This window comes from Lutra lutra, chromosome 3 (genome assembly GCF_902655055.1).
Source record: "Lutra lutra chromosome 3, mLutLut1.2, whole genome shotgun sequence".
In the NCBI taxonomy this organism is placed as follows: Eukaryota; Metazoa; Chordata; class Mammalia; order Carnivora; family Mustelidae; genus Lutra; species Lutra lutra.
The window spans coordinates 71,900,322-71,909,820 of NC_062280.1; positions in this window are offsets into that span (position 1 = coordinate 71,900,322).

A 9,499-nucleotide genomic window follows, 5' to 3' on the forward strand; every position below is an offset into this window, starting at 1 on the left:
CCAGCCAGGCACCCCGTATCCATTAAAAAAATAACTGCCCACCATCCCATCTTCGCAGCCCTTGGCGGCCACTATTCTACCTTCTGTCTGTATGATGGTGTGCAGAGTTCTTTTTTTTTTGAATGAATGAATGAATAGTATTAGTATTAAATGATTAGAATATTATTTATATAGCAAACCTGTAAGTGACAAAATGACTGTCCAGAGTTTTGGGAGAGCTAGAGGTACCCCAAAGAGCCTGGAAAGTGTAAACTATTTATAGTGTGTAGTCAGTCAACAGCCCGAGGAACACAAACCAGATGGGAAGCCAAACTCGAGTGGGAGGTTCCCAAGGGGGTCTGAGATGTTGAGCTGTGGTCTTTTACCATATTCTAGCAAAGGGGTTGCTATGTTTAGAGGAATACTTCCTTCATGTATGAAGGAAAATGACCCTGTCTGTGGGGGGAAAGATGAAGATCTGGAAAGAAAGGAAGCCAAGGAAATTGTCGGTTCAGTTCTGTCATGTGTATATGGCTAAAATAGAATTATTGTAGCACTATGACCCCTGAAACTTAATACTTTGGAAACATCCTTCTAAGAGGCTTCAAGGCATCATAGAATATATAACTTGCCAGTGGTCATTCATCCTGGACCCTTAACAGTGGGTCTATGAGGAGATGAGAGTAAGCTTGAGCTTTTAAGGGTATGGGGGACTGGCCTGACCAGTTTCCAAGGAAGCTGGACTGGAAGTCCAAATCACAAAACCTAAGTTAAGGCATTAGATAAGGTGAGCCGGGATCCTACAGTAAGAGTCTCTGAGCAGTAGCTATACTGGTGAAACTCAATGGGTGAAACCATTTCGGTTCAGGTGAAAACAGGATCCCAGAGAACATGTGGGGATCAGGGACATGGTCCAGACCCTGCAAAAAAATAGATTGACCAAGACTGGGTGGATTCATAGAGTCCAGGCCAAACAAATGCATTCAAGGGAGATCTGGATCACTGAATAAACCAGAACTGGTGTCCAAAGCCCATTTCTACCAACTGAATTTCTATGACAGGGATTTATGTGGAGGCTGAGTTTGTCCCTTTTAGGCAAGATTGATGAGCGGAAAGAGAGGCAGCACCTAAACATAACCATGTTAGGCTCTCTTTAGCATTCCAATGGTATGGAACTAAGCCAGAAGGTTGATCATAGTAACTTCCCAACTCTGGGCTTGAGCATGCAAGAAAAGGGAATGTTACAGTGTTTTGCTGGAGAGTCTGGAAAAGTTCCATGGCTTTTTGTCCAAACCCCTCTTTCAGATCATTCCAAGTAAGGCTAAGTGGGCATTTTTCTAAGAAAATGCAACTCCCCTGTTTCAGAGACTGAACGTGGGACTATGTTTGTTTGTAGGTATGTATGTTTGCTCAGGGAACTCACGCTGAAAGCTGACCTGGAAGACAGTGTTGTGGCACTTATGCTGGAGTCCATGTTACTTTACATACTTTGAGTATTCCTGTTACATGCCATTCATATCCTCTTTTTTTTTTTTTTAAAGATTTTATTTATTTCCGATGCAGGGCTCGATCCCAGGACCCTGAGATCATGACCTGAGCCGAAGGCAGCGGCTTAATCCACTGAGCCACCCAGGCACCCTCATTCTTAGTTCTTGTTCTTATGTCTCCTGGATGACTTATGCCCCAGTCGTCAAGCCAGGGCCTAACTGGTCCTATTCTAACTTTCTTCTCAATGTGGGTGCTACTGCCATTTTGATTTGCATTCATTTGAGGAAATGTAGCAACACTGGCTAAATGCTAGTAGCATTCTTTTTTTTTTTTTCTTTTAAAGATTTTATTTATTTGACAGAGAGAGCGATCACAAGTAGGCAGAGAGACAGGCAGAGAGAGGGGGAAGCAAGCTCCTTGCTGAGCAGAGAGCCTGATGCAGGGCTCGATCCCAGGACCCTGAGATCATGACCTGAGCCAAAGGCAGAGGCTTAACCCACTGAGTCCCCAGATGTCCCAATGCTAGTAGCATTCTTGAGCTATGTACAGCCAGAAATGTTTCCAAATATTTCCAAACACCTTCTAGCTTGTTGAGACACCCGAATTAAGAACCACCAAGTCAGAAAACCACCCACGGCACAGGGGTTTTGTGCTGAATCCAGCCTGGAACCTTGTTCTTTGAGGGCAAAGCATACCTCGCCATGTCCCTGGACTTGGTAGGCTCTGTTGTGCTCCTCTGCTGTAATGGTTGAATGGCCAGTCCTTCACCAGGTCCATCTGTTGGAGCCAGGTGAGACTGAGGCAAGGAAGATGAGGCTGAAGGCTAGTAATAAGTCCACACAACATTATTGTAATACATATAACCACTCTTAATACGAATAGTGACCACTTAATGACAGCTTACCTTGGGCTTTCATACATTAGCCCATTTAATTTTCATAACCACCCCATGAGTTAGGAACTATCATTTCTCCATTTGATGGGCAGGGAAACTGAAGTACAACATGATGGAGTAACTGGCCCAGGTCCTGCAGCTGGTAGGGGGCAGAACTGAGATGCCGCCCCAGGAAGCTGAGTGCCCTCAACCTATCACCTCCCTTTGTTTCTTTTCAGTGTTAAGTTGCACTTCAACAAAGTCAGGAGTAGTGTAAAGGGCCATCATCGTCATCTTACAATAGACTATGGCTAAAAAATTGAAGGGAGACCAAATACTTGTCTCATTTTTCACACAGTATATTAAGATTCAGTTCAGAGCTTCCCAACAGTGAATCTGGTGTGTGTGAGATCCTGATCCCTCGCCCTGAGAGTGGCCAGGTGGTCAGCAGCCTCTCCCATTCGCCCTGCCAGGATGTGCAAATATGATCATGTCCATATGCACCTTCATGTGAAACAGAGAGTGAAAGTATAGACAATTGGTAGATATTTCAAGTTTCTCTACTCTTCCCTTCCTACTCAAATACTTACAGTATTACAGTTATGCTGGGTCAGTTTGAAGCTTAAAGGGGCTTTTTTTTTTTTTTTTTTAAATCTCAATTTAGACTGAAGCTTACATTTTTGGATATCAGATCTCCTCCCCTTTGGGAAGAAGGAGAGGTTTCCATATTTGAGAGAGACAGAGGCGTGAGGTACCAGTAGATGAGAATTTTGAGACACTCCATTAGAAGATGTCAAGGTCAACAAGATTGAAAGAGCACTCTGAAATCTGAAATCCAGAGCAAACTAAAATATGGCACCGTGAGGGAGGGTCATCTCGAAATTGACTCACAGAACAGATAGAGCTTTACCTAAAACCACAGATTACATAAACTTTATCTTATCTAGGGGCTTAAAATAAAGTGAGGGACCAATCAAAGAATTATTTAAGCAGATATATCTAGAACATTCTTTCGATTAAGACTTAACTCTGATTGCGAAGTTCTGAAGTACTTCTCCTCAAAGCTTGTGTGAGGTATTCTGAGTGGTTAGAACCTTCTTAAGCCTTGCTGCACATTAGAACCACCTGGGGGAGATTTAAAAACTCTCGAGGCCCAGGCTGCACCCCATCCCAATTAAGTCAGAATCTCTGGGCCTAAGACATAGGCATTGGTATTTAAAAAAAAAATCTCAAGTAATTCAAACACTTGAGAACATGGTTTAGAGCAGCAGTTCTCAGACTTGAGTTGTGTGTTAGAATCCCCTGGGATGGCTTGTTAAATCCCAGAGAGCTGGGTTCCACCCCCAGAGTTTCTGATTCAACAAGTCTGGGGTAGAGCCTGAGAACTTGAATTTCCAGGAGTTGGCAAATGGTGCCAACGCTGCTGGTCCAGGGAACCGCACTTGGAGAGCTACTAATTTGGAAAATTAATTTACATATTCATTAACGCCATTGGAAGACCTGTAAGTCATAAATTTTTTTGCTGGGCAGCTTAAGTAGATGCAACATCCTTGGAAAGGAATCTAACCACAGTTGTGAGCTCACTGCACACACTGTTTTTTTGGCAGGGTTACATTCGTGCCCATCTGTTAGGCTGGCAGCATGCCCATGAAGAATGCGCTATGCCAGCTTCAGCAGGGCATAGGTGCGAACCAAACACGGTTGTAGGGGGGCAGCTTTTACCCCACAGCAAGTGCCATTTCTTGGGCCAGGCAATCCTGCTGTTTGCAAACAGCTCCAGCCTGAGGCCACATGCTTCCTTACTTCTGTAGATGCTTGAGGGCATGATTAAAAAATAAATAATCAACAAATGGTTGCTTATGTTTCTCCCTCAATCTGCCTTGGCGTTGTACTCTGGCATGTAGTCAGGCACTCTCTCTTTGGTGAGCTGGAAGCCTTTCCTAAGGACTCTTAAGTATGCAGGGCTTTACAACCAGAAGGTGTGGATCAGCTGCCTTTGTTTGTAGATGTCATGATCTTTTTTTGCGGTCTTTACATTAACTTATTTAAATTTTTCTTTATTTAAATTTTTAAATTCATTTCTTTTTAGTTTTTTTTCCTCCTTTATTTTTCTTTAAGTTTTCACTATTTCTGAGCTTGGTTCCTCCCTCCCTTCCCCTTTAATCTTCAGTTTTCTGAGGAATCTGATTTGATTTTTGAAATATAGAAGAGTCCTCATAAAGTTAGGTTGGTACTGGGGAAGTTGCTGCTATAGAATTCTAGTTACATTGTAAATCAATTTCAGCAATTCTAAATCTAAGTGTATATATTATTTTATTTGTCCCATCATCAAGCCTGGACTATGAGATCTTTGAGTGCTTTTAGATGAAAACATTGGTTTTTAGGTTAAAAATTGAGCTTTTTAAAAAAAGATTTTATTTACTTATTTGTGTGTGTGAGAGAGACAGAGAGAGAGAGAGAGAGAGAAAGCATAAGTGGAGTGAGGGGCAGAGGGAAAAGAAGCAGGCTCTCTGCTCAGCAGGGAGATTGATGTGGGGCTCAATCCCGGGACTCTGGGACTCTGGACTCCAGACTCTGGGATCATGACCTGAGCCGAAGGCAGATGCTACCCAACTGAGCCAATCAGGAAGCCTTTGTTTGTGCTTTTAAAAACAAAAATAAAAAATAAAACACTAAAAAAGAAATCCATTGACTCATGAGAAAGAAACTCATTGATTTATAAGAACTGCAAAAATATTATTTTCTTTTAAGAAAGCATACTGATTATGCTGGGATTGGACATGGGAACCTATGGCCGAGAGAATGAAAAGGCAACAAAAGAGAAGAGACAGCCTTCTCTCTTTACTATGGTTGGATTGCATACTGTGTTAACTGGGCTTAAAAGGAAAGTCAGAGGTCTGAAGCATTATGTACCCCAAATTCCAGGGAAAAGAACCTGTGGCTGTTAAGAGCTAAAGCAAAGCTAAATAATGAATTGTGATGATGGAAAACCATTTTTATCAGTTATCTCCATTTGGTTGGATGAAGAAAGTCACAGGTAAAAGTGAATTCAGAAATGAGAGAATCAGCTTAATGCCTCAATAGCCTCTAAGGCTCTTGAAAGTGCCTAGAAGTATCCTTCACAATTTCCAAAGGAATTCCACATCGACCATTTCCCCAGCTTCTGTATATAAATACTTTCTCTCGAAGCAAGTTTTGTAATTAAATTAAAGGTGCCTGGGTGGCTCAGTCGTTGGGTGTCTGGCTTCTGCTCCGGTCGTGGGCCTGGGGTTCTGGGATCAAGTACCGAGTCGGGCTCCCTGCTTGGCGGGAAGTCTGCTTCTCCCTCTCCCACTCTCCCTGCTTGTGTTCCATCTCTTGCTATGTCTCTCTCTCTGTTAAATAAATAAATAAAAATCTTAAAAAAAAAGAAAAAGAAAAAACTTTTTATAATTGTTATTTACTTTATTAGTAGTAATTATTTTTCAAGAAAATTTTTTTATTTCTTTATATCTTCAAGGTTGGATTTGTGGCCATTTTCAAATAGGATTTGGGGAATGAGCCTAGGGACTCATCTAGCATGCATAACATCATTCCTTTGAGAAATGATGACCCAAGAGTCTAGCACACAGCTCAGAAATGGACACAGAACTTGGGAGGGCAATTTATTCAAAACTTGTGAATCATCTGCACATGAGTTTTATGAGTAGGAAATCAGCATGCTAGGCATATTTTTCATACACTTCTCAGTTAAGATAGCATGCAGTTCATAGACTAAATTACTATTCCATGACAACCTTAAAGAAACATTCTCTTGGAGCAATTTCTAATTATCTGAATAAATCTACCTTGTATACAGAAAGTCCATAGTTAAGAGTCTGTTTCTTGGATGGCCCCCCTCTCTCTTTTTTCCCTTTGCTCATTTGCTCTGTTTCTTAAATTCCACAAATGAGTGAAATCATGTGGTATGATTTATGGTTTTCCATATGTCTTTCTCTGAGTTATTTTACTTAGCATGACATGCTCTAGCTCCAACCATGTCATTGTAAATGGCAAGATTTCATTCTTTTTTTTTTAAATGGCTGAATATTACTCTATTGTATGTAAATACCACATGGTACTCTCTACAGAAAACCCAAAAAACTCCATAAAAAACCTGCTATAACTGATAAATGAATTCAGTGAAGTCTCCTGATACAAAATCAATGTACAGAAATCTGTTGCATTTCTATACACTAATAATGAAGTAACAGAAGGAAAAATTAAGGAATCAATCCCATTTATAATTGCACCAAAACCAGTAAGATACCCAGGAATAATACTAACTACATGGGTGAAAAACCTGTACTCCGAAAACTGTAAAACAATGCTGAGGAGCCCCTGGATGGCTCAATTGGTTAAGTGTCCAATTCTTGATTTCAGTTCAGGTCTTGATCTCAGAGTTATGAGTTCATACACCATCTTGGGCCCAATGCTGGACATGGAGCCTACTTAAAAAATAAACAAACAACAACAACAACAACAACAAAACACTGATGAAAGAAATTGAAGATGATGCCAAGAAATGGAAAGACATTCCAGGCTCATGGATTGGAAGAAGAGGTATGGTTAAAATGTCTATACTACACAAAGCAATCTACACATTTAATGCAATACCTATAAAAATGTGAACAGCATTTTTCACACAGCTAGAAAAAAAAATCCTAAAATTTGTATGGGACCACAAAAGACCCCAAATAGCCAAAGCAATCTTGAAAAAGAAAAGCAAAAGCTGGAGGCATCAAAATTTGAGACTTTATGTTATATTACAAAGCTATAGTGATCAAAACAGTATGGTACTGGTACAAAACTAAACACTATAGATCAGTAGAACAGAATAGAAGCCCCAGAAATGAACTCATGACTATATGGTCAATCAATCTCTGACAAAGCAGGAAAAAGTATCCGGTAGGAAAAAGGCAGGCTGTTCAACAAATGGTGCTGGGAAAACTGGATAGACTCATGCAAAAGAATGAAACTGGATCACTTTCTTACACCACACACAAAAGTAAACTAAGATAGATTAAAGACCTAAATGTGAGAAAGGAAACCATAGAAATCCTAGAGGAGAAAACAGGCAGTAATTTCTTTGACATTAGCAGTAGCATCTTTCTAGATATGTCTCCTAAGGCAAGGGAAACAAAACCAAAAACAAACTATTGGGATTTCATCAAAATAAAATCTTCTGCACAGTGAAAGAAATAATCAACAAAACCAAAAGACAACTTACTGAATGGGAGAAGATGTTTGCAAATGACATACCTGATAAAGTGTTAGTATCCAAAATATATAAAGAATGTATACAACTCAACAGCTAAGAAACAAACAATCCAATTAAAAAATGGTCAGAAGACATGAATAGACATTTTTCCAAAGAAGACATCCAGATGCCAACAGACACATGAAAAGATGCTCAGCATCACTCATCATCAGGGAAATGCAAATCAAAACCACAATGAGATATCATCTCACACCTGTCAGAATGTCTAAAATCAACAACAGAAGAATTAGCAGGTATTGGTGAGGATGTGGAGAAAAAGGAACTCTCATGCACTGTTGGTGAGAATGCAAACTGGTGCAGCCACTCTGGAAAACAGTATAGACCCTCCGCAGAAAGTTAAAAATAGATCACTGAGTCTTTTAGAGTGCTCTTAAATTTTGTACTCCAGGTGAGTGCCTCACTTATTTCATTCTAGGCCCAGTGTGGCTCTGTTTGGATAAAAACTGGGACAGGTCTGGGTTTTAGGTAGGAGGACAATTTCTTGGGGACATGGCATAAGTGCGGGTCAGTCCACACTAATTTGAATTTCATGGCTTAAGATTCAAATTCCAGGAGGCAGGACCTTGATTGGCCCAGTCTGGATCTGATTCTTCCTCCTCTTGATCTCATTGGTAGATGAGGGTGGGGTCACCTTGTTTGATGGTTTCACCCCAGGGATGCAAGGTTGGCTTAACATAGAAAAATCAATGAATATAATATACTATATTAATAGAATAAAGGACAAAACCCACAAGACTATCTCAATAGTCATAAAAAAGCATTTGACAAAATTTGACAATCTTTCATGATAAAAATACTCAATAAATTAAGAATAGAAGAAAACTTCCTCAGTCTGTTAAAGGGAATCCATGAAAAATCCACAATTATGTCACACTTGGTGAAAGACTGAATGCTATCTCCTATGAGCAGAAACAAAACAAAGATGTCTACTCTTTCCACTTCTACTTAACATTGCACTAGAAGCTCTACATAAGGGAATTAGGCAAGACTAAGATATAAAAGACATCCAGTCTGGGAAGGAAAAGGCAAAAATATCTTAATTTGCAGGTGGTATGAACTTGTATATAGAAAATGCTATGGGATTCACTAAAAGGGTAATAGAACTAACAAATGAATTCAGCAAGTTGCAAGACACAAGATTAATATACAAATCAATTTAATTTCATATACTAGCAATGAACAATCTGAAAACAAAATTAAGAAAACTTTTTCACTTTATTTTTTGTTTTTTTTTTTAAAAGATATTATTTATTTATTTGACAGAGAGAAAGATCACAATTAGGCAGAGAAGGCGAAGAAGGCTCTCCACTGAGCAGAGAGCCTGATGCGGGTCTGGATCCCAGGACCCTGAGACCATGACCTGAGCTGAAGGCAGAGGCTTAACCCACTGAGCCACCCAGGCGCCCCATGTTTTTTTAAATCATATTTATTTGAGAGAGAGAGAGAGTGAGTAAGTGAGAGCAGGAGAAGGGGCAGGAGTAGAGGCATCTGGAGAAGCAGACTTCCCGCTGAGCAGGGAGCCCAATGCCATGCAGGGGTCCATCCCAGGACCCTGAGATCATGATCTGAGCCAAAGACAGATGCTTAACTGACTAAGCCACCCAGGTGTCCAACATTCTCATTTTTAATGGCATCAAAAATTAAAATACCTAAAATAAGTTTAACAAAATAAATGTTAAATTTGCACATTGAAAACAACAAAATATTGTTGAAAGAAATGAAAGAATACTGCAATAGATAGGAAGACATCCTACACATGAATTGAAAGACTTAGTATTGTTAAGATGACAATACCCCCCAAATTAATCTCCAGATTCAACACAATCCCTATAAAAATTCCAGCCAACTTTTTGCAGTGA